Here is a 26,499-nt window from a genome sequence, read left to right as displayed (position 1 = left end):
CAAAAGAGATTACAGTCATTTTAATATATAAATGGCACTGCCTTCCCAAGGCGTATAAATGTGGTGGTTGTTAACGAGCTTAAAAGCTTACTGAGTATAATAATTGTTAATGACCATACTACCTCGAGGGACGTTGTAATTATGTTGCTGATAATTGTTTCATGTCTTTTGGGCATGTGCTTGTAATGGGAATGAAGTTATCGCCGAAAGCATTGTAATTTTTGGTTTTTATGGGCTATCTGAATCGGGTAAGTACTAGTTTTGTTGGCTTGCCTAATCAGGATTTAATAGTTTTCCAATTATTGGGCTTATCTGCGTAAGATTTACGATAATTTGTGTATCAGTAATCATACCTCCCTACGATATATACGACATTTTTCTTGTTATCGCCCTCCTGGGGAGTAAGCCTGCAAACTACATTGTTGTTGTTCCTGTTGATTGGTTAGTAAAACCTATAAAGCTCTGAAAAAGATGTTTCGCGTAGAGTTAAAGATACAGGAATTTTATGATAGGATGTTTATGATGTATTTATTAGAATGAAAATGTAAAAAATAACTAATGTGCAAGTTAAATAGTACAGAACAATTATTTATAATAAAGTGTAGCTCATTTATTTTAATTTTCGATGGTGAAACAAGGATCTGTTTGACCATAGAATTTAGCATGTTTTAATTTACGTTAAGTTAGTTATATAATGTTTACATCTTATTGGATTCCGTCTTAAGGAGGAACAAGTATCTTTTGCTGTTGTTCTGGAGGATATTTATTATTTCTTTAAACAAAAGTCTTTGCATAGAATTGATTGAGTACCTATCTCATATGGTCTTCAATTATGTGTTGATTATTTGTTTAGGAGAGAGTTTAATCCAAGATTAAAGATGATCAAGCAACAGTAATTTTGCAAAGAGGCCTATAGCAATATAATGTGTCGTCTTTTTTTTTCAACCAAATAAGACGAATAAGGATAACATAGTTGATCGTAAAAGCTAGAACATCTTCATAATACGATTTTCAGTAGCCGCGTAATTTCAGTTGCGTTTTGAAAGTGCTCCATTTGAATAACGATGTTGATGAGACTTTTAACCAACTAAACTAAACCCAGCTTTGACTGGAAATTTGTTTTCATAAAACCCAGCTCATTGGAATGAGATGAAAGCGATGCGGCAGTATCACCATTTTGATAGCATCCTTGGTAGGTTTTAGATATAATTCCATCTTGAATATTCATCATTTCATATCCTTCCATCATCATCATCATATTCTGGCCATTTTTTAGGGTTGATGGATGTTCTTTAATGTTCAGCCGAATCCCGCAGATCTCAAGGTATCGCCTTAAGCATCATTTAGGGCAACTAAAGGAGCCGGCCTGGCTTTGAAGGGGTTTTGAGAAGTTGGTGCTCAGTATTCTGGTTTTTGGTTGTTGGGCTCTTTCTCCTTCTTTCGTCGCGTTGTGCTGTCCAGGAACCTCCAAATGTAACCCAACAAACTTTTATGCTGTCAAGGAACCTCCAAGTCTGACCCAACAAACTTCATCGCGTTGTGCCATCGAGGAACCTCCAAGTGTGACCTGACAAACTTCGCGTTGTGCCGTCGAGGAGCCTCCGATCTGACCTAACAAATTTGAGAGCATTTCATTTCTTAATTTCTTTTTTGGGGTTTCATGAGATGCCAGTAAGACGATTCACACTTGCGACCTCTGGTTTGAAAATGCGAAATAAAAGGGGAAACAAATGCTTTATTTTAGAAATAAATCTGTTTTTATATTATATACAAGAATATTTGGTGCTATAGTTTATAGGTCAATGAACCAAATGTTTATTGCGGGCTAGTAACCGTTTTTCTATATGCCACCTAACACGATATCCTTGTGACATGACATGATTTTAGTTATTTCATAAACGCCGAACTCGTTGCCTCTGTTTTTCCTTATTTTAAACTTTCCTGAACACGTGATGGTGTACTAATGGTATTGTGACAGGCGGCGAATATAGAGTCAACATCTGAGACGAGGATAGTAACTGTCGCCACCTGCTGGAGGATTGAGTGGAAAAGAGACTCCGTCCATATGATATTTGGATGACTTCTCTCACCCGTTTCTGTTCTTGTAATGGTCAAGCTTGATTTAGGTAATTTTGCTCGTCAGAGATTGTGATCTAGGCGAGCATGCACGCCTAATGCCCCGGACGCAAGGAACCCAAAAACACTGCCATAAACAACACCAGTGGCATGACAGAAACTATAACTGGTTCACTTAAGGTAGATTCTTGAGTGAGCCCTATGCCTACGAGACGTTAGTTTGGCGGCCGCTGATTGGCTGGGAGCTGCCTACCTCCCGGTACCAGCCAATCAGCGGCCACCAAACAAACGTATCGTAAGAATAAGGCTCATCCGAGAATCTACCTTAAGTGAATCAGTTATAGCTACATAGACACACCTGAGCATGTCGCAAACGCGTAAAATTGCCTTAAGAACACCTTCGCTCGTCATCAAAGCACAATATTATTCCCAATTCGCACTGACATCCGAGCAAGGACTCATCTGTCAGGAAGAGAATCTCGTTCCAGCTGCAGCTGACGCAGTTGTGTCAGGAGGATCAAAACCAAAGTGATTGTAAGATACTTGGTTCGTCGAAGTTGGCAAATGAATATCGCCAACCTTTGTGTAAAGAGGCAATGTTTGACGATGCAGTCTGAGAACTTTAGCACATGTCTGTAAAAAGGTCTTGATGAGATAGTCAATAGAATGTTATCCGTATTACGAAAGAAAAAACGAATATATGGAAACATCTTCCGAGAGATACCTTTGAAAGGAAAGGTGGAACATAGATCCTACCCAGTTCAACTCTCGAGAGAGACTGAGAGTTTCCAGCCCTGTAATTTGGCTTATCAACAGCCAATCAGGATCGCGTCGTAAGAGCGGTTTGTTCGTTTGCGCATGTATGTTTGGCAGAAAATTAATTTTTCTTTCCGGCTCAGGAGCAGCGACAAAAGCTCTTTTAAAGCACACCAGCGTGAGGGACAGAGGAAATCACTTCTTCGCATAACACTTTATGAATGTTCAGGGGACTTGCTATTAATGTGATATATATATATATATATATATATATATATATATATATATATATATATATATATGAGTCATATAAATACCTCAAGCTACAAATGTCCTTTAATATCTAATTCGCTCTACCTCGGAATAATATATTTTCATATATATTTAACCGAAGGGGAATTCTTTAGTCGATAAGAGATTTGTCGGCTCAAGGCAGCGAACCATCGACACCTACAAATCCAGGAGACACAGTGAAGCCTTAGACCACACCGCCACCGCAAAATTCTATAAGTTTATGCGGTGTGGTCTAAGGCTTCACTGTGTCTCCTGGATTTGTAGGTGTCGATGGTCCGCGGCCGTGAGCCGACAAAGCTCTTATCGACTAAGAAATTCTCCTTCGGTGTAAACATATATTAAAATATATTAATTCCAAGGTCAAGAGCGAATTAGATATTAAAGGACATTTGTAGCTCGATGTATATATATATATATATATATATATATATTATATATATATTATATTATGTATATATATATATATATATATATATATATATATATATATACTATATATATATATATATATATATATATATGTAAGTCTCATCGCTTGACGATAGATTTGTTTTTTGTGTCTCCTTACGACTGTCATTCGTAAGTATTTCTGGTTCCTCCCATCTCCTTGGATATCTTAGTAGAGTGGTTCTTCTTAACTAAAGGAGATGATTCAAACAGTAAGTTGAAACAAAGATAACAACTTTATTCTGTACTCCATACTAGGAGATGCAGCTCGGTCGGAAGACCGATATGTTTGATGGTTGGCGTGGAACTGCCATTCTAAAGCATCGCGTCGATAGCGGAACATTAGCTATCTCAGCAATTCATATAAAAAACATACGTAGTCCGCCGCTCGGAAGTTCAAGTTTTCCGGCGTAGGTTAACAGGTCAACCGCTTCCCATGGAAGTTGTTGTGCAAAGTTATCATAAACATAAAATGTTTGACAAAGCTCTGAGGCTAGATCAGGCTACATGCAGACAGCGCATAGCGTAATCTAGGTCTGCGTTGGTCACGTAGAACCCTCCTTATGCCATGACCTCAGGTCATGGGTTATATTTACAGATCTTGTAAATTTAATAAATGTATCTATTACATTAGGCTCGGACTGCTACCTATTCAAGCCTTGAATAACAAAAAAAATTACTTTAAACATTGTTCATAGGAGCGTGCTCGTAACATACGTCTAGGTATAACATAATAAAGTGATTAAATGCATAAAAAGGTTCTGTTACATACCCTTGTTGACATATTCATAAACAAAGATAAATGCATGGAAAATATAGATCCATGTTTGGTAATAATAATGATTAGGTACCCAAAAACAATAAAAAAGGTAAAAAACTCAAAAGATTAACATGTATACATGATTAATATGATAACAGGTAACCTGATTAAGAATAATGGTTACTAAATAATGATTATAGCATGATCATGGATAATTGTTTAAAGAGTACTTGACACTCTTTGTGATAGATAAATATAATTGTACAATGGTATAATATTATAACTATGGAAATCTGCAGAAAGCAATATATAGGGCTGATATATTTTATTAGGTGCCCGAAAAATACCTTTAGGAATATATTAATGTATAATATTGGGCTATAATGCTTTATTAGGCGCCCTGGAGATACCTTAACTGTTCAAATGCAAAGGCGTGAGTCTTTCTTGTCCTACATTTTTGCCAGCATACGGACCGCTTTTCACACACAACACAATTCCAGACAGTTCCCTAGGCATGAACTGAATGTGGCCAGGTTTCAGGCGGCCCTAAACTCACGACTTGAGTTTAACGGGTACGTCATCTAGACGGGCCAATACGTTCCCTTGGAGATCCTTCTGTTTACGCCTCAGCCTACGCCAAGCAAAGATGTTGACGGCGATAACCAATATGGCCGTCACGCTGAACACGGCTAGCAGAATGTAGTAGCGAAGATTTTCTCCACCTGCATAAGTCGGTGACGCATGGGTCATCTCAGCTAGTTGCGTCAAACGATGAGCCACTCGCGCGTTGTATGGGAGAGGTAGTGACGGGATGATTGTGGAAGCCCACGTGTAGTTTGCGAAATACGCCTTCTCACGTATTATCGTGTTGACCCCTCTGACGGTGTAGTTTGTAGATGTCCCCGTACAACCATCGGCTGCTGCTACGAAGATAGGGGCATGGGCGTGGTACCGTCCGGACACACTACGTCGAATCCGGCTTTATCATAACGGATCCAGGAACCATTATTCATCCTGTAATTGAATTTATTACCGTAAAGGGATAAAGTTTCCCCAGACAACCTTCGCTTGTATGAGAGAGAGAGCCGTTTAGCACTATGCCTAATCACATGAATCCGTTGATATAGGATAGAATTCAAAAGAGTCATTGCTGTACAAATTTTTATTATTCATGGCTTCTGAACAGTGAGTGAGTTATCTAAGTCTTTAATGACTGTAAATGATTTCTTATCAGAAGAAATCAGTACATGCCCCGTTAAATTGGATATTACTGGATTTGAGTTATTCGTCATGAAAGTAGGAAAAAAAACGGTGCTATTTGTATGATTGCCAAGCATCGGAAGAATCAAAAGGAATTGTGATCATAATTCTATAATTTTCAACGCTGACTGATATTAGGCTATAATAGAACTCTACTTTATGGGCGTCTAATAAAGGAATATAACCTAGCTTCTCCCGTCCGTTTTCCAAAGTTAACGTCAGATCTTTAATAGGCATGAGGTGAGGAGATAACACACCCTTTGTTGCTAAAGTAATTGCCTCTACGTAATCTTTTGATTTTTCAATAAAATGTGATATTTTCACACGGATATGATCTATTTTCGAACTATAGTAAGCTAACGTAGCCAGCAAATGTTGAACTTCCATGACCTGATCGATATTATTTGAATGTTCATTAACGATACTCATTATTTGATTGATCGAAGATAACTGGCTGCGAAGTTCAGATAAAGCCAATTCTGTTTGTGTGTTTGCAAAAACTCAATTCTTTTATTTTGATTATTTATCTTAAGGCGATTTGAGATTCCTAAGCCTAGATTCGCAACTGATCCTAAGATGTTTAGTCCGGCCAGAATAAGCGGGTTGCGGCGTTCAAGAGTATTGTGCCGCACAGACCACATCAGCAGGTCACGAGCGAGTTTCTTCTGCCTCGGCGGTTTATTTCGTATGTCATAAGACAAACATTTCCGCGACGCTTAGTGTTGAGCTAGCGAAATCTCTGAGTTAGCATGAAAATTACGTTCATGCATTTCCTTAAGGGAAATAGCAAACCTCATCAGGTCATTCTTTAAGTTAAGGACGTCATCTTCAGGCAAGAAAACGCATGCATATCTACTTCTATAACAATATTGCTTGACACGATGAATACATCATCTATTCTTCTCGATAATCGAGCCATGATTAAATTCTATTTTCTTTCGTCCAAGCGCTCTTTCCATACAACAAAGATGTCTGAATACACAATATCACTCCTAACAATAACAGATTCATTTTTGAAACCTGCAATGAGTAAAACATATGTAATAACTCGCGTAAAAGAATAGGTTTACATACAATATGATTAATAGATATATATAAAATTTATTATACAAGTTTCATAAATACAACCATTTTTCCCTCACTCCATCTACCTTTCTTTAGATTCTGATATGTGCCAATGGGACTATTCTCACATCAGTGGGTTTGGATACATTTTGAACCCTAACTCTATTGGCCGTTTGAAATTTTCTAAAAAATGTTACAAACGGGCCTTCAAACTTAGGTGTCAGTTTATAATTTAAACCTTTACGTACGTATCTTGTAGGTATACCTGATCGCCCACGGCATATGTTCTAGTTGGCTTAGCTATTTTATCATGATTTTTTTTTCATTATTATTTGTGCTTCTTCTAGATTCTTACGAATTATATTATATCGACTTATGCTTGCATCCATAACATCCTTTAGAGGATTTGATAAATTAGTTGTATGGCTTTAAGATGTGGAAAGGCGTTCGGGCCGGGATACCGTACAGTGCCTCGTGCGGTGTCATTTAATAGACACATGATACGAGTGATTAAGTGTGCTTAGTACCGCAGGTATGGCAATGTCCCAGTTGGGTCTGCCCCCCTAAAGTGACCCTTAAAATGTTTAAAACCTTACGATTTGCCCTTTCCACTAGCCCATTAGACTCTGGGTGATAGATCATGGTATTGATTTTCTTTATACAAAGGAATTCGCACAAGGAGTTAAGGAAATGATATTGAACTCCCCGCCCGAGTCTGAGATAATGATTTGTGGTTGGAATTCCATGTTTACAAATGTAGCACTCGTTAAACTTCCTAGCGCACTCGACAACCGCGGTTTTTGGTTTTTGGGGTTTTAAGCGCTATAAGTTCTGTATATCGAGTCAAAGCGTCTATAATTACTAGGAGGTGCTTATTTCCTCTGTCCGACTCGTAAAATCCTGTAATAAATCTAAATGTACTCTTTCAAAGGGTTGATTTGGCCCGGGGTAAGCCCCTAGGCTGACAGGTGTCTTCGTGTGCCTTTGTATTCTTGACAAGTGTGACAATTTGCTATGTGCTTTTTTATATCTGTAAGCATCGTATGCCATAAAATAAGGATTTGCTGTTTCTGTGACATCAAGGTATAACCCGGGTGTCCGTGCAGTGGATTTTCATGCAACCATTTTAAGACAGTGGGTATGAGTGAGATAGGCACCACCACCTGGTTGTTATTCAACTGCGGTGTGTTGCGGGTTTTCCTCGTCACGGATCTACACAGGATATTGTCCTGTATGATATAATTCTGCTGCTTATACTTTAGGTATTCCTTTTCCTTCGGATTTCCGTTTAACGCAATGATGATTTTTTCTATTTGCGGATCTTTTCTTTGTTCTGTCTGTAATAGTTCAGCACTCCAGCCCAGATCTTCCTGTTCAGATATAGTTTTAACAATGGGCGTGGAGGTTGAGATATCTATTAATTCAGCTAATGGCTCGGTACAAGATGAAGAGGGGTTGCGTGATAATGCGTTCAGCAATGATATTTTGCTTTCCCAGGTAAATACCCGATCCTCGCGCCAAAGTCCTGAATGATTAGTGCCACCGAGTTCGCTTGGGGCTGTGACTAAAGCCTTTAAAGAAGTCGGTTAGGGGCTTATGATCAGTGAGAACTTTGACGGGATAACCGTATATTATGAATTTAAAATGCACGAGTGAATTAACAATAGCGAGCCCTTCCTTGTCTATTACTGCATATTTACTTTCGGAAGGTCTCAGTTTACGTGAATAAAAAGCTATAGGGAAAAAACTGTTTATCATATTGTTGAAGCAATACCCCACCTACTCCTAGGTCTGAGGCGTCTGTTGCTATGAAAAATTCCTTACCGAAGTCAGGAAATTTCAAGATAGGAGAACTACACAGTTCATCTTTCAATTTATCGAACGCCTGTTGATGCATTTCAGACCATACGAAATCTACGCCCTTTTTTATAAGATCGGTTAAGGGAGCGGCTATGATTGAGTAGTTGCGTATGAAGCGGCGATAGTAGCCGCTACATCCTAAAAATTGCTGTATTCCCTTGACGTTAGTAGGTATCGGAAAGTTACGGATAGCCGACACCTTATCATGGACGACTTTAAGACCTTCACTAGAAACCGTGAAACCTAGATAGACTAGTTCTGTTTTAAAAAAATTCACACTTACTTATCTTTACCCTTAAATTATGCGCCTTAATCTTTGTAGCACTAACTCCAATTACGTAAATGTTCTTCTAATGTGTTGGAAAAGATTACTAGGTCGTCCATGTAGGCATGTAGGATATCTCCTAACAAGTCTCCAAACACGATGTTTATCATATGAGTAAAAGTTATAGGAGCACAACGTAAACCAAAAGGCATACGCAAAAATTCATAATGTCCCCTGGCTGTGCTGAAGGCAGTGTATGGGATACTCTCTTGTTCCAACGGAATCGGATGAAATCCTTTTAGTAAGTCTAGGCTTGTGAAATATTTATTCTGACCTAGTAAGGATAGGATATCATCGGTACATGGTACTGGGAATCTGTCAGGGATTGTTTCTTCATTCAAAACGACGAAAATCTACGCATATCCGCCAAGTTCGATTCTTTTTTCGGTACTACTATTAAACGGAAAATTATAAGGGCTGTTTGATTCCTAATGACTCCTTCTTTTAAACATTTTACCTACTTCCTCTGTTATCTCATTCTGAAATTTCATAGGAAGTCGGTACGAAGGTACATAAATTACTTTCTGTTTGTCCTTGAGCCTTATTGATGCTCGATGATGACATCCGTTTTTCCTAAGGTTCCATCCGTAGTGGAAAAAACATCATGATATTTAGTTAAAAGATTCAAGAATTTCTGCTGAATTTCTTCTTCTTGAATGTCCTTATTGATTTTGTTCTTTATAGATTGCAAAAGGGGTTCATCCGCAACTGATTGAGCGTGATTTATCTCAGCTACGAGTTAATAAAAGAATGCGATGTTTATAAACTTCCGCATCCAAGATATGTTGATTTTTGTGGATTACTAAAGTGGTATTCAAATGATTACAGACTTCGATGTTACATTGTTGTTGTGAGCCGACTGTATAAATGGCTTGTGTGACGGATAATCCGTGGTGTTTTCAGAGTTTCGGAAAGGATAATGTTTCAGATCCTGGAACAAGGTTCTCTTTACACGCACTAATATAGTTTTGAAGTTACGTTAGGCTCGAGAGTTTGCGTGCAAGTGATATTACGGGTGAGCGAGAGTTCTGTTGGTTGCCTGTATTATTTCTTGGTTCATGAGACAGTGATTGGTTCCGTAATGTAAGTGACAACTCTGTCTGTCTCTTTATTATCTAAAACTGATTTTAGGGTATTAGAAGACCTTATAGAATTTCCCTTTGATATACACGCCGTGTTTTGCAGGTGCTAAGATAATATTTTGAGTTGCCCATAGACGGGTATCCGATAATTACTGCGGGATACATATTAATGTTTTTGTACAACGACAAAGGTATCAGCAAACGTGCGCTTACCGACCTTGTACTGTACATGAGTTACGCCCACAACATTTAATTCATTATTCCCTATGCCTGATAGCCTTATTCCGGACTTTTCTATAGGGAAATTTGAAAAGAGTAAATGATGAGGTCCTTAAATCCATGATATTACGTGGACTACCAGAATCAAAGAACAAAGTGAATGACTTATGGTCCAAATTTACTGCATGTAAGGTTGGTCGCAACTCGTCTTGACTAATAATTGCATGAATTTGTTGCAAATCTACGGGAACCTGCACAGATTTTTTTTGATTCGGCCGTGTGTTTCATAGGAAAAATCAATTGCCTCACAATGATCTGATAAATGATTAAACTGATTATTTGATACAAAAGATGTTGATATTGATGACCCAACATCGCCCTCTCCCCCTTGGAGTGAACTACGTGGTATTTGTTTTGTTTATCACACTTGAAAATTCGCTTGCCCTTGCAAGTTCTGGCTAGACGGCCCAGGAACAGAGTACCTGAAGCACGGAGTTGTTTGTTTCTGCGTTGTTGGCAGAATTTCCGTTTGGTTGTTTCTTCTTTATTAGTTACTGAGGAACCCTTCGTTTTATTTGCAACTGGCAATGGTTTGCGTGTTTTGTAGGCATTCTGCTGGTTTGATTCCTCGAGTAGCAACGGTTATATGAATGAGTTGAACTATGTGTATTGAACAAAAAACGCGTCCGACAGTCTGAAATCATGTGACCTGGTCGTTACAGTTATAACAAACCATCCCTGCAACTTGATTATTATTATGTACCACATTTACTTGTTGTGGCTTGTTCTCATTTTTTGCAAAAACTTGAATGAGCGAAGGATCTAGGTCAGTACATTTAGACATGTGTTTTTTGATTTGTTTATACACATCTAATTCCGTACTGTCGGGCTGCAATTTTTTATCAAAACACCGTACTAACGCTTCAGGCAACATTGCAGTGATAGACGTAAGGTAGATCAAACGGATAAAATCTTTCACTTTGATTTTATCACCCGCAACCATCCGGAGTTACTTAAACTATCCCGATATTCATTTAGCCGGTCGGCAATTTAGCCCGCCGCCCTTCGACAACATTAAGCTGAGTCATGGAGGCTTGGTTAAGGATATTTCTCAATGCCAATACTACATCTAAAGCCTCTTCACCCCCATACACGGCACGTAATCTGATTTTAAACTCGTCCCATTGTAAGCGCTCTTGGAAAGAAAACCCCCCTTAGATACGCACTTGCGTCACCTTTTGCAAAGTCAATGAAGCTCTGGCCTCCTGTAATTGTACTGCTGGGTCTGTGATGCTTTTTTGCATTTAAATGAGCGTCTACAGATGAGATCCATGCCATCAACATTTTGAGGCAGGAACCCATTGACCCGACCTTGAAAAGGGACAATCGCTGACCTCGCGCTAACGATAGTCACCACATTGGGGTTGCCAGTCGGAGTAGTTGCCATTTTCGACTTTCACTTTTTCTTATCACTTCTATTCCTTGCAATCCTATCAAATATCTATAAGAGTACACTCGACCACTACGTAAACGCATATGCAATGTACTGTAGAAGTGTGTTATAATAATAGGAAAATCCCCCAAAAGATACAAAAATACAGATAATATGATAAAATATTATACGGAGAATTCCTGCAAGAAACGATTAACAACAGCGAGAAGAGAAAAAAATTAGTCTGCGGGTGAGAACTCGTAGTTGAAGATTGATTCTGTAATGAAGGAAGATTAAATATGGCGGAACAAACTCACCCCAGGAATACTTGGATTGATCGACTCCCGATGAACAACACACTTCACTGAGGAAAAGACCTTGAATAGATAAAAAATGGTACTTAGCTCCAGATTATATTGCGAAGGATTGTTGACATGGGATGACGTCTCAGTTCCTGTCTAAGTCTCGCGTCAGAAGTCGTGATGACGTCACGGTCTTCTATCGGTGCACGATGCGTGGAGAAGTCCAAGATTGATGACGTCACAGCCTCCGTCCTTGCACTACTGCCTCTAGCTGTGTCTCTGCGTCCTTGCTCGTGATCGGGTGATGTTTCTGTGTTTGTTTTCTTCTTTCATGATGTTCGATGCTGCTCTCGTCCGGTGTAGATTCTCGAAGATAAGTGACAACAGTTGCTCAAACGTCCGGTGTTAATGCTTGGTCTTCTTCTCGATGAAGGACATATCTGCGTCTTCATAAACTGTTGCGTTGATGAAGATCCGTTTCCTCTGTTTAGTTTGATGTTGAAGGTGGAAGTTAGTTCTTGTAGACCTTCGGTCGGCTGATATGGGTCTTGTTAATTTATTCTTCGTTATACGTCTGCCATCACATGTAAGTCTCATCGCTTGACGATAGACTTTTTTGTGTTCTCCTTACGACTGTCATTCGTAAGTATTTCTGGTTCCTCCCATCTCCTTGGATATTCTTAGTTAGAGTGGTTCTTCTTAACTAAAGGAGATAGATTCAAACAGATAAGTTGAACAAAGATAACAACTTTATCTGTAACTTCCATACTGGAGTTATGCAGCTCGGTCGGAAGACCGATATGTTTGATGGTTGGCGTGGAACTGCCATTCTAAAGCCATCGCGTCGATAGCGGAACATTAGCTATCTCAGCAATTCATATTAAAAAAACATACGTAGTCCGCCGGCTCGGAAGTTACAAGTTTCCGGCGTAGGTTAACAGGTCAACCGCTTCCCATGGAAGTTGTTGTGCAAAGTTATCATAAACATAAAATGTTGACAAAGCTCTGAGCTAGATCAGGCTACTGCAGACAGCGCATAGCGTAATCTAGGTTGCTGCTTTGGTCACGTAGAACCCTCCTTATGCCATGGACCTCAGGTCATGGGTTTATATTTACAGATCTTGTAAATTTAATAAAGTATCTATTACATATATATATATATGTATATATAGTTATATATGATATATATATATGTAAAATATTTATATATATATATATATATATATATATATATCTTATGTAATATTATATATATATATATATATATAATATAATATATATATATATATATATATACACACACACACACACACACACTCACGTACGTATATAGCCTATATATGTAAAATCTGGCAATGTACTGACCTCTAGTGGGCAGCACTGGTCGTCTTAGCTTATGCTTAAATCTTAAAACATGTTAGATAGCAATTAAATACACAATGTGATTAAAGGTAAGAAAATGTGGATAGTCTCTCGAGATGTTCGAGATTAAAATGCACAACAACGAACGTAGATGAATATAATATATATAATTGTGACATAAATAGCTGAAGTTTTACACGATGCAAATACTGTAGTATACATTGTTAGTATCTTTCTAATGATGTAAAAATAAGTGTCTTCAGTCAAACGAGGATTTTCGAAGATTTCTGCAAATATATTCCAAGCCAAATTTAGAGCATGTTTCTTTGCATTAAAAACAAGTAGAAATGGAGTTTTCTGTTCAAAGCGCTTAATGCGGTATGGAACTCTCAGTCAGAGCCCATAAAACTTTCAAATATTGCATTGAAATTTATAAATATTGCATTAAAAATTTTTAATGTTGCATTAGACATATAAAATTCTTATATATGTATAATTTTATTTAGGTACCGTAGGAGCCCTTAATATTACTTTGAAAATCAGTTTAAAACCGAATTCCCGCCTTGTTTGCAAATTCTTTGCAAAGAATTCCTCTTGTTTTTATTAGCACATCATAATGCACGGGAAGGGGACGCCACAGTAACAACAGATATGTCCTTCGATTGTGATAAATGAAGGGCGGTATAGGAGATCCCATTTGTCTCTCCAAAATTGGTTTTGTCCTGACATAGAATGCAGATATGACACATGGCTGTTTTTTTTAAGTGTTCTTATTTTTCCTGCCAATTTTGAGGCATTCGATGTGATTTTTTGCTACCTTGATAAACGTCAGCTGTGTATATTTCTGTCTGAACCTTAAAATACGTCCTTCTAAATATTCTAACAGTTTAGTAGACCAAACCAGGTTTCCTCGAAGATCTTCAATAACCACCTCCACAGTTTTAAAAGTTCTTACGTCAAACACGTCACAAATGCTGCCACATAATTAAAGTTGAAATCTATGAGCTCAGACTTGTCTGTCTGTCTGCTGTTGGGAAGGATTCAGTTCTGTACCCAAACTTATCAGTGATGCGGGAACAAGTTTGACTGACGTGGTTTATCGCTGTAAATAGATATCTGGCTCGTATAATTAATCTTGCAACATCTGTGCTTAAATGAGTTGCTAGAGTGTAGGCGGTGACTCTGGTCTGCAGTTTGATGAACTTAACGTTTAACAGTATTTTATTTTTTTGCGAAACTTGCCCAGTTCAACATGTCTTCCCGTCGTGTTGTTACAATACCCTTTTTTTCGAGACGAAATATATAAACGGAATCTTTGAATGATCCTCATTATAATAACATAAACTATATTTTTAGTCATTATAATGAAAAAACTATACATTTTTTATTCTTATTATAATGACAATTATTCACAGGCTCCATTTACACATTTCGTCCAAAAAAAAAAGCCATTGTAATATCACAGCAGGAAGACAGATGTCATATTGACCAAATTTCACCATAAGATGTTATCAGCTACGAGTTATCAGATACGAGTTATCAGCTGCAAGTTAATCTCGCGACGGGAATGTTATCATTACTTGTTTGCTTGTTCGCCCTTCCCGTTGCGCCTCTCCATGTGCTTAGGTTGTTGAGTTGACTCGCAGGAATGAGAAGCGAAAATGAATTGCCACTACTCCTATAATTTCTGAGCATTTGGAATTCGAAATGAAGTTTTAATTACTGCTGTAATTACCCCCGAACAGGATTTATTGACTAGATATCGGCGGAGCGCACCCAGAGGTTATTGGTGAAATATGAGATTGAAGAGAGGTCGCCAGAGAGAGAGAGAGAGAGAGAGAGAGAGAGAGAGAGAGAGAGAGAGAGAGACTCATACTAGTTATATCAATCTGTCTATTATTATATATATATATATATATATATATATATATATATATATATATATATATATTAAATATATATTGTGTGCGTGTGTGTGTATGTGGTCAATTTGTATATACGTAATTACATATAGAGAGAGAGAGAGAGAGAGAGAGAGAGAGAGAGAGAGAGAGAGAGAGAGGAAAATAACTCATGTACGTATTAATATCAATCTGTCTAATTTATATATATAATATATATATATATATATATATATATAATAAATATGATATACCTAAATTTGTGTTGCGTGTGTGTGTATGTGGTTCAATTTGTGATATACGTAATTACATATATATCCAGGAGATGAGAGAGACGAGACGAGAGAGAGAGAGAGATAGAGAGAGAGAGAGAAGAGAAGAGAGAGATGAGAGAGAAGAAAATAACTCATGTACCGTATTATATCAATCTATCTAAATTATATATTATATATATATATATATATATATATACTATATCTATATGATATATAAATGATGTTTGTGTGTATGTGGTCAATTTGTATATACGTAATTACATATATACAGAGAGAGAGAGAGAGAGAGAGAGAGAGAGAGAGAGAGAGAGAGAGAGAGAGAGATTCAGTTGAACCATAGGCTCTGGCCTTCAAGAGAAAGGCACACGAAATACTAAGGCATTCTATACGTAAACTTTGAGAAAGAAAGGAAATGTCTATAGTTTAAGTACGAATGTATGTATATTCGGGACAAGATATGATGATGATAAGACGATAACTAATCTACAGTGACGAGTTACGCATATGATGGAGAACAAATTGTAGTAGTGCCTGTCATGCCATTTTATTTATACGTTTCCACTCAAAAAGGATGTGACTGAGAGAAAAACCACAGGAACAATATTGAACGTTATACTCATTTCAATCTGATTCTGAATATACTAATTTTTGAGTCTAATTGAGTATTCTACGTGCTCCATTTCTTTCCGTTATGATTACGTATTATTGGCAGATAAGTTTTTCTAACACATTTATGACCATACCCTTTGTATTTTACAGTTGACCTCTGTCTTCTCATCTCAGATGTGTCTTTCGATTGTCTACCACTCTGATGTTATTGTGTGAATATTTAGATTGATATAGAACCTTTATCACTTCTTTTATTACACCCCAGCCTGTCGTCACGTTAGTTCTAGGGTGACTGATTTGTCCAAAGGTATTGTGTGAAGGAAATATAAAACAGTGAGTGGTCGTTGTTTATCCAAAGGTTTATTGCTCTGTGTTAGGGTTTTTTGATGGATTGTGTCATGAATATTTCTTAACTTGTCTGGAACTATATTCAGGAAGGAATATGACTTGACGATTGTACCTTTATTTTCAGATTTCAGATGCTCATTATTGTAATTTTTTTAAAAGAGATTTGGATATGAGTGTGTATTTTCATTATGAATTGCAAATTATGTTTTATTTGAAATTTTTGTTAAAATACAAATTATATCCATTTATATGCCATGTGGAAAGGAGTGTCTAACGTGAACTTTCACACTTCATTTATTAAAAATTGTAATGCTCCATAGTCTGAGATTTTCGTTTCTCTCTCAGTTTCAGATTTCACCGCTCAACTGTCTCGAATCCACGAGCAACACGCGGAGGAGATTCAGCGATTAGTCGAAAGCTTCAGAAAGAAGAATTCCGAACTTCGTAATGAACGGTAAGTAGAAATAGTGACAGTTTTGCTCTCTCTCTCTCTACGTGTTCTACCTGAATGTTTTCTCTTATTTGCTTTATTTGCTTTAGAAATGTGGGTAATTTGATAGATTTCTACGTTATTGAAAAATGAATGAGAAGCTTACTCCTTTTATTGACTTTTTTTTCCTCCGCGATGTAGGTTTCATCCCGTCGGAGTTCAGCCTTCGTCCGTGCATCTTATGATCTGATTCGATGTGTGCAAGTTTGGTTAGATGTGGAACCTTGAATAGTGTATATATGGTGTCGCTTGTGTTTTTAGAACCTTACGCTATAAAGGTTCAGCTCCATTCTTTCCATACTCTTACAGGATAGGAGCGTCTATTCAGTTTCCTCATTCATGAACACGGGCGTCACTGACAGTTGTAACGAGGTCTGGGCATTTGACAGGTAGAAGACGCGAACTTTTTTTCTGTACAGTGAATCTACATCTCAGACTGGTCAGATTCCAGCGCATATCTAGTCAGATAATCTAACCAGTTTTCTTGCCATTTGTCAGATATTTTTCAGCATAATTTTCATGCCATTCGATGACTAATGACTATGACTTAACAAAGGTGTACTGTTCGACTGTTAATTCTGACATAAAACATGGGATGTATTACATCCCCTTTTGCGTGTATGAACTACCTTCGAATACTGTAGGAATTTGTATTCTTGAAGAGACAACACGACTCTATCAGTAGTCAGAGTAAGTTTTCAGGTAATATTAGTCTGTACACTCAATTTAGATTGAAAATTCTGTCCAAGATCACTAAATGCTAACGTTAGTCGAAGCATAGAAAATAAAATACTAAATAGAAGAATTCTTCTTTCTCCCAATTGCATATTTTTGTTCATTATTATTTGAATAATATTTTCCATTATCATTGAAATAATGTTATGCTTAGCAACTTCTGACTCTTAATTGTGGAATTTTTGTTGACGCAGGATTCTTTTTTATTGGCGAAATCCATTTCTACTTTTTTTTTTTTAATGAAACACTGCATTAGCACGATTGTCATTGCCTCTAAATTCTGACGTAAAAAATCGCTTTTAATTCATTCCATTATGTAAATTGTTTACTAGGACCCGAGTTCATCATACAGATAGAAGGGGTTTTTACACAGCAATATTTTTAAAAAGTTTACAAAATAGAGAAATGTAACCGACGGCGTTTTACGTGATATATATATATATATATATATATAATATATATATATATATATATATATATATTTGTTCATCCAAATTACTCGTAAAATATGTAGTTACCCATTATATGGTATTTTATTCATTTTCAGTAATTTATTATATATCTGTATAGTTGCTTGTTTGTAGGTTCTTCAGATGTGAACCAGCCAGCGACATTCTTCTCTTTATTATTCACACATATTATTATTGTTCTTATTGGTTACGTTGATGATACTGGTGGAATTAAGGATGTAAAGTTGATGAAGTGATATTGTACGACACGAAAGGAAGAATCATTGCTTACTGAAGATCTGATTATTATGATTAACTAGCAAACATATGTATACAGAAATTATGTATGAAAATTCGTAAAGTAACCTGTCTTGTTTCATGAGCAGAACCAGCTCCATTTCAGGGTATTCCTTCTCACCCTACCCCCTTCGGAGGTGGGGAGGGGGGTGGTTAGGATGAAACGCCATTAGAAACAATCTTAGGGGTCCCCCCCACCATAAACCCTTCCAAGTTTCATTGTTTCATGCCGTCAGACCAGACTGTTTGGTTTTGGTGGATTGAATGACAGAGGGACGGACAGACATTACGCCCATTTTAGTAAGATGATGTTCTGTGTTATTCGTTAAGTGAGTTGTGGTTTTTGATGGGGCTTTCAGTATCTGCATAATTACAAAAATAATAGCAGAAGTTTTAGCAATGTTGGTAACTGAAGAATTGACGAGAGGTAGATATTTGTATTCTGAATTTTTTGGGTGAATGCTCTTATCTAACTATAGTCCTGTGGAAATCCTTTAATGAAAAGTTTTCTACTTTCAGATAAGATTCATTTAGAATATCATGTTGATTATCATTGAATTTCCTCATTAGCTGGGTATATTGATATAGCTCTCTCTATCTCTCTGTGTAGGCGGGTTGGCCTACCAGATCTTGCCCTGACCTTGTTGCTTTGGATCTTGGTACTACTATTTCCTCTCACATTAGCAGAATCCCGAGATGTCTACTGGTATTGCATCAACCCCAGTTGTTTTTGGCCATACCCCTAGGTTAGGTTAGGTTAGATTAGTTCAGAGAAGTTTAAACGTAATTGGGGTGTAGGAAACATAATGAGATTGTTCTCAAGAAATTCTATGGTTAGTTTTTTAGATATGGCGTCCCGCTGTTATCAGGGAAGGCCCTCGGTTAAAGTTCAGGAATATGTACCTCATGCTGTGCACTGTAGGTATTTCTTAGGGTGAGTTTGCACTAGGCTTCACCACACGCTGGATGCGTAAGACTCATCATCAACCCTTCCCAAATTCTGGTTGGCCCTGCTTACTGGACTGTTCATTAGGGTGAGTTAGTGGTGTGGCGCGTGTCTTCATGAGCAGTCCAGTAGGGGGGCTAACAAGAATTTGGGAGGACCTGGTGATGAGGTTTACATATGCTGTGTGTGGTGAAGCCTTAGTGTAAACTCACTTTTAAGGTTCTTTGCAGCCCCCCTTCGACCCCTACGAGTAGCCCCTTTCATTTCTTTTACTGTATGTCCGTTCATATTCTGTTTCTTCCATCTTACTATCCAGCCTCTCCTAACAATTTATTTACAATGTAATTGCCAGGTTTTCCTCCAGTTATACCTTCCAAACCTATTTTACAGTCTAACTTCCATTTCAGCGCTGTATGACCTCATAACTCCCAGCGCTTGGCCTTTTGCCTAAATTCTCTATTCTATTCTATCCTCCTCTTTCCTCAGTAATCTGTCCCAAGACAGTTTTTTCACTTTCTTGTCATCAGAGTTTTTCTAGATAGGAAATTAGTTAAGCTGTTGAGAATATGTGATGGAGGTTCATTATGTCAAGTTACTTTTATGGAACGCTGTACAAACCTTCTGCATATTCATGAAGTTATTAAGGCTCAGGAATTTATGATGCTCTTCCAGTTGCACGACCCTTTCCTCTCGCTTAAGGTCCCTGTCTGTACCCTTAGACAATTGACATCATTTTCATCAGTTTGAGTTTACCAGGTTTACCAGTGATTATCCTCAAGGTGTTTGGCATCATAATATATTTTGAATGCGTGGAAAGAGTGTATTATCAATATTAATGACTATTATATGTCCTTATGGAACGAACCGAAATGCAATTGGTTTACAGAGCAAGATTTCACCGAATAGGAAGTGATGTTTGAATAAAGGAAAACCAGAGGATTGAATAATAAATAATATGAACTGTATAAAATAATTAATAAAGCAATACATATAGCTAATAATAGATAGCAATCAAGGAAGTAACGATCAAATAAAAAAACTTGTAGATTTTTAGGTTGATACGGGCAACCTCTTCTTTACGGTTATGGAAATCAGATCTGCGACATATCCAGTAAAGGGGTTGAATTTAATTTTGATTTTTAGAAAAGAATGCCAGTTTATAATAAAGCTTTTTGATCGCGAATAATTGATGAAAAATTATATCGTAAATGAAAATTATATAAACAAGGCGCGATCCGACATCCAGCTTACTTGGGACGAGTGCAATATTTCCCCATCACGCATAAGTTGTAAACGTTATATTCCTAACTTTTAACGTAAATTAAACCGTGCTAAAATCTACGGTAAACCGATCCTTGTTTCACCAACGTAAATTAAAATAAATACGGATTTTCTGCTTAACAGAAGTAAAGTGAATCAAATTCCATTTTCTAGTCACGAAGATTGATCAGGCTATTAATCATCTTCCCCAAAAGGAGAGGTGGTGGGGTGGGGGTGGGGTGGTCGTGTGTTGAGTTGTCATATTATATAAGTCACTTTTTAGTTTTCCTTTTGCATGATAGGTGGTGTTCATTTAGTTAATAAGAAAATCAAGATACGTTTACCTTTTAAAATGGAAGACGAGATTGTTCCATTTTCTTTATGTCATATATTTTAAGCCACTTTACGTTGGCTTTTAAAATGGAACACGAGATTGTTCCAATTTTCTTTGTGTTCATCCATCAACTTGACACCTCAGCATTTATGGAGATTTCTTTTAAAAATCCCAGTTTTCATCAGGCTACGTATATACAAGATGTTAATAATCGATTTTTTTTTCTGTCTGTATCACGGTAGCGAAAGCATCACCTTGAATAAAGGATGAAATCCTTACGCTGCTAAAGAAGCTATGAAAACACGCCTGGTGTCGTAAGATAACGAATGATTTACATATTCTCTGAGATATGGGCTTCTTATGTGCCTACTTTGCTGGGGAGCGCGATGTTATGATTTGAGAGGTAAGGTATGGATATAACTGCTGCATAATGTATTCATCTCAGCCGGTCCTCTCTCTCTCTCTCTCTCTCTCTCTCTCTCTCTCTCTCTCTCTCTCTCTCTCTCTCTCTCTCTCAAAATTTCTGATACTAGAGTGAGATATTTATACTTACCTAATTGTAATAATTATGTTATGTTGAACCTTACGATACACAGTCTTATCACTCCTTTTCTTTAGGGTGATGCTAAAAAGGTATTATTTTCGTTCAGAACTGACAGCAAAGGCCTTAATACTTGGGGATTAATGTGAGTAAAGTACTGGTCACTGCTAAAGAATAAAACCTTTCTTTTCTGTCAAACTGAATTGTAAAGCAGTTGAAACAGAATGCATCAAATTTGATAGGATATTAAAGATTTCACAGGTCTATGTACAGTATCTCACATAATGTATATTTTGAACAGTACAGTCCAGATGTTTTCAGTTCATTCTGAGGAATTATTTGTGGTCAAGAATAGGTCATTGTTTTGGTCCATGATCCTTCTTCTTGGCATTTAGATGTTAACAGCCGTTCCTCTGTCTGCACATCATTGCTCATAAGGGTCAACCCCGATAGGAATGGGGGTGAGGAGAGGTGAAAATAATATGTAAAAAATGCTGGGGAATGTAATTGTAGCAACTTTCTCAACAGGAGAGAGAGAGAGAGAGAGAGAGAGAGAGAGAGAGAGAGAGAGAGAGAGAGAGAGTTTATCAGTTGGCATTCTGAGTTTTCCCGGGCAGTGCTGGGTTGGTCAGCTACTAATATATAATCTATAATATCTTATATATTATATATATCTAATATATATATATTATTATATATATAATAGATATATATTATACAATACATCTAAATATAGTGAAAGATTTATCTGTTTTAACAGACTGATGTTACCCCGTCTTGAATACATCATTCATCATAATATATGCGTTGTTAAACATAGTTCCAGAGACAGAGAGATAGAGATCACACCTGATCTATAAATTGTCCTGGTGGGGTGGAGGTGCTTGTCACCTTGTCGATTCCTTCTCGTAATTCATTTCTTAGGTCAGCAGAACCATTCTGGCGTTGAGAAGAATAGTACATCTTACTGTTTCAGATCTCTCTGGGTTCGGATTGAACGCAAACGAAAGAATTGTCAATGCCATCACGAGAGAGAGGAGAACAGTACTTGGCTAAGCAGCGTCCATGCATAAACCTTTCGTATTCTCTTATTTGATGTAAACTCTGATGGACGTAATCAAGGACGAGACGAGTAGATCTGTCTTTGCCTAAGTATAGGTATATCACTTGCATAGTGACGCCTCACTTACTAAAGTAGCTGTGAGTATATTTAGAGGTTTATTTATACTTTGCAAAAACCCAACTAATTTCTCCATGTACTACTAGATGATTTCATAAACAAGCAGATAAAATAAAGTATTAAAACAACACAATAAAAGAAATATTGAGGCGATTGGTTAAATACCTGTGACGCAGTGATAAACCATAAGGCTTCACGTTACACCGGTATTCATTAAAGGTAGAGAGAGAGATGAGTATGAAGGAGAGAGAGGCGAGAGAGAAGAAGGAGAGAGGAAGGAGAGAGAGGTTGAAGAGAGAGAGAGAGAGAGAGAGAGAGAGAGAGAGACTTTATGGAGCCAGATGTCATTCATTCTATTCTGATAGAAAATGATATTTTTTCCTGTTTTGATCCACAATTGACACCCAGCGCGTTTTGTACGGCATTGGTGGTAGAGTAAGATATTGATTTCAAGAAGTACTGCTCGGAGTGCTTACGATACTGTCAAATTACTTGATATTATATTTCCTTTTCAGTATAAAGGACCTTTAAAGGAAATACTAAATTATTTGACCAAGTGAGGCCCTATTAACCTAGAGAGAGTTAGTGTCACTGAAAAAGAAAGGTCAAGATGAAAGTGGGACGATTGAATGAGAAAATAGAGATCTATAAATAAGATAAATAAAAGGACGATATTTATCTGAGCTATGGTGAAAAGTTGATGAGAATTTTGAGTTTCATTTCATCCTAATTTGTACTTATTTACAGTGCTCTCATTACGCATGGGTATGGTGTAACGGCTTAACAATAGCCGTTCCGAGGAGGAATATGTTACAGGGTTCCAAACTACTAGCAATTGACCAAACCTTCCTAAAAGCATATTCATCTGCTGCTTCATATAAGTGACTCGCTAGTGGTTTCTAACTATTATGTTATTGATGTTTACCCCATAGTATTCTTTTCCAAATAATATGTCATATGTACAGAAATTATGTATGATGAATTCGTAATGTAACTAAGTCTACTGGCATAACCAGCCCCGTTTCACGGGCAGAACCAGCTCCGCTTTAAGGAATCTCTTCTCACCCCCCCTTCGGAGGGGCGGGGGGAGGTAGGATGAAACCCCATTATAAACCATCTTAGGGGTCCCCACTATAACCCTGTCAAGTTTCATTCCCATCGGACCAGCCGTTTGGCCGTGATTGAATGACAGACGGACGGACAGACATTACGTCCATTATAATACAGTTAAGATTATAAGGACCTAAGTTTCGGTGTGACTTGAATGCATAATTATTAGCGTAAACGGCAGACATTTTGTCATTGCTGTTTAAGATAAATGTGTGTGGTGTGTGAGTGTTTGAACTCATTGATTGCTGGCGGATGGGTGATTTCAGGCTGTGTATGTTAAAAAAAATTATATTTAAGCTGCCGTCGTCAGTAACTTGAAATTATATTCAGTGAAAATGATAGTAAAAATGGAAAGGATTATGATTATCATCGTTGTTGACTGTCATTGTTATCTTTTTCAACAATATTGCTCGTTGTTTTCGACATTATTATCATCATCACGAGAAAATTCAATGATCTTGAATATTTTTTCAAGTACGGTCTTGATCCAGTATTGCGCCGAATACAGTTAGTTTCAGTAACAGCAATCGTGTTTTTTTCTTCTTCTTCTTTTTGAGCTGCCGTTGGAACTCGTTATGGAGGGATTGGTACGAATGCAATTTCCTTGTAATAGCGTTGCTTCTTTCTTATTCCCAATAGTTGCCTCCTCTTGGGCTTCCCTGGGTTGTGCTTTTATTTATTTCATTTATTTCTATTTTCACATTTAACGATTATTGTAATTTTCAGGGATTTGTCTTCTGTAAGTGATTGTTTGTTGGTTCTATGCGTCCAGAGTTCATTGTGCTAATCAAATACGGAACATTATTTTCTATTTTCCGTATGAATTTTTTGACTCTTTCGTAATGTATATGTTTTCACTATTTTTATGTCAGAAATGTGTTTTCACTCTATTTTGACGTCAGAAATAAACCCCGGAAAGCTTATTAACGTATATCATATTCATATAATGGCCGATGGTTCGGGAATAAACAACTATTTAGTCTGTACGCCAATAACTGTGATGAAGGTTAATAGGGCTCTTACGTGTTACAGTTTCGACAAGAGGTTCTAATTCATGTGCGGTGAGCACGGGGCAGCTTGCAGCAAAATATTATCAGCCTGACTGAACGGTTGTTTTTATATCGTACGCCCATACAGGATTCGTTGATAGCCATGGAGAATTCAGTATCCAGATCGCTTTTATAACTTGAAAAAGATGCAGGTTTGAAGAGAAACATGCATCGGTGGCCATGTGAGAAATACGAAGGTTGTAGTACATATTTTTTGTATAAAGATAATAATCTTCACCCACTGCAATTACTTGGGAGATATTATAGTTTCAGAAATTGTAGATTATTACAAAAATGAATATTTTCCTTTGCGCGGAAACGAAAGGATCAACTAGCAGATAGACGTCTTGGTTAGGTGCAGATCCACAGGTCCAAACCAGGCCTCTCGTTTCCCTTAACAGCATATCAGACACACTGCTGCAAATGCCCCTATGGGCAAGGGCCCCTTCTGATACAAGGCCTTTTTTTTGGCCATGCCCCACCTACTAATTACCTTTAAATTCCTGATGCCTCCTTTGGTGATATATAATTCGTATATATTCACGTGGAGGAAGCCTAAAAGACCATTAACTTGGTTTATTATCCCCCTGGTGGGGCATAGTACACCCCAATTTGGGAACCACTGGTCTAAACCAACCAATGCCGATGGGCGAGGCAACAGAGAATCACAGGAGAGTTCATTGAAAATAGAAAATAACGTTTCCTTTCGTCCATTGTGCTGTCCAACCTCTGTAACTATTACATCCTAGGGGGGTAATGCTGTCAATGCACCTCATGCGTTTCACTGTAGGCATTACTTAAGGTTCTTTGCAGTGTCCCTTCGGCCCCTAGCTGCACCGTTTCATATTCTCATTCTTACATCTTACTTTCCTTAACCCTCTCTTAACATTTGATTCCTAGTGCAACTGCTTTGAGGTTTTCCTCCTGTTACACCTTTCAAAGCTGGTATTGTCAATTTCCATTTCAGCACTGAATGGCCTTTGACCTAAAATCTGTATTCAGTATTCAATATCACATCTTAAAACAACTGTTGGTTATTTTCCATATTTTTCCTCGAGATATTTTTTACTTCATCTGATTTATTTTCTCATGGAAGCCACCCACTCTAGTTCCCTCTTTTCATGCATTGGCTTGAGTGCTGAATGGCTGAATCTGCCCAAATGTTGGCCTGTTTAGCATCAGCTTCTAGATGCATTCTTTCATAGTCGGTATAACCTAACTAGAATTAAATTACGTTGTTTTAAATGCTACTTTTGATTAGCTTCCTCTATAGTATATGCGCATAATTGTTTTAGCGATACTTGCATCATTTAAAGGGAAACCCGCCACATGAATATATGAACAATTAGTTGATACCGGTAATATCATGGTATATGTGCAGTCACTGTGGATAGCTGTTAATAAAAGTTGTGGCTTATTATATTATTTGTATAATATTCAAAGTTGAAAAGTTTAGCCCGGGAAGGGCAATATATACTTATAAGGTTCCCATTTTGAAGAGCGGTTGATAAATGACTTCCTTCTCCTCGTTGGACGAGTGGTTTACGTACTCGCCTACTGTCAAGCTTTTATTTGCATAGATGGAAATGCATTAGGCGCTTGTTACCTAACACTTTGGCTAGACTGGTATCAAGTAAAAATAATTATAAAAATTATTAATTTATTAACAATAAATAGAATAACTTATAATAATAGAAATAGATGACACGTAGGTTGGAATGTGGGTACACACTTG

The 26,499-nt window shown here is 37.4% G+C and overlaps 1 protein-coding gene across 12 annotated transcripts in view; it reads left to right on the top strand.

The window, feature by feature from the left end:
- Positions 1 to 26,499, top strand: part of LOC135212740 (SH3 and cysteine-rich domain-containing protein-like) — a 635,516-nt gene that overhangs the window by 116,676 nt on the left and 492,341 nt on the right. For all 12 annotated transcript variants that reach the window (XM_064246459.1, XM_064246455.1, XM_064246457.1 and 9 more), the window contains exon 3: positions 16,719 to 16,827. The gene's annotated coding sequence lies outside the window, so the exon portion shown is untranslated. The remainder of the gene's footprint in view (positions 1 to 16,718; positions 16,828 to 26,499) is intronic.

The sequence above is a fragment of the Macrobrachium nipponense genome, chromosome 41, assembly GCF_015104395.2.
Source record: "Macrobrachium nipponense isolate FS-2020 chromosome 41, ASM1510439v2, whole genome shotgun sequence".
NCBI classification, from domain to species: Eukaryota; Metazoa; Arthropoda; class Malacostraca; order Decapoda; family Palaemonidae; genus Macrobrachium; species Macrobrachium nipponense.
This window is presented reverse-complemented; position numbering and strand designations above follow the sequence as displayed.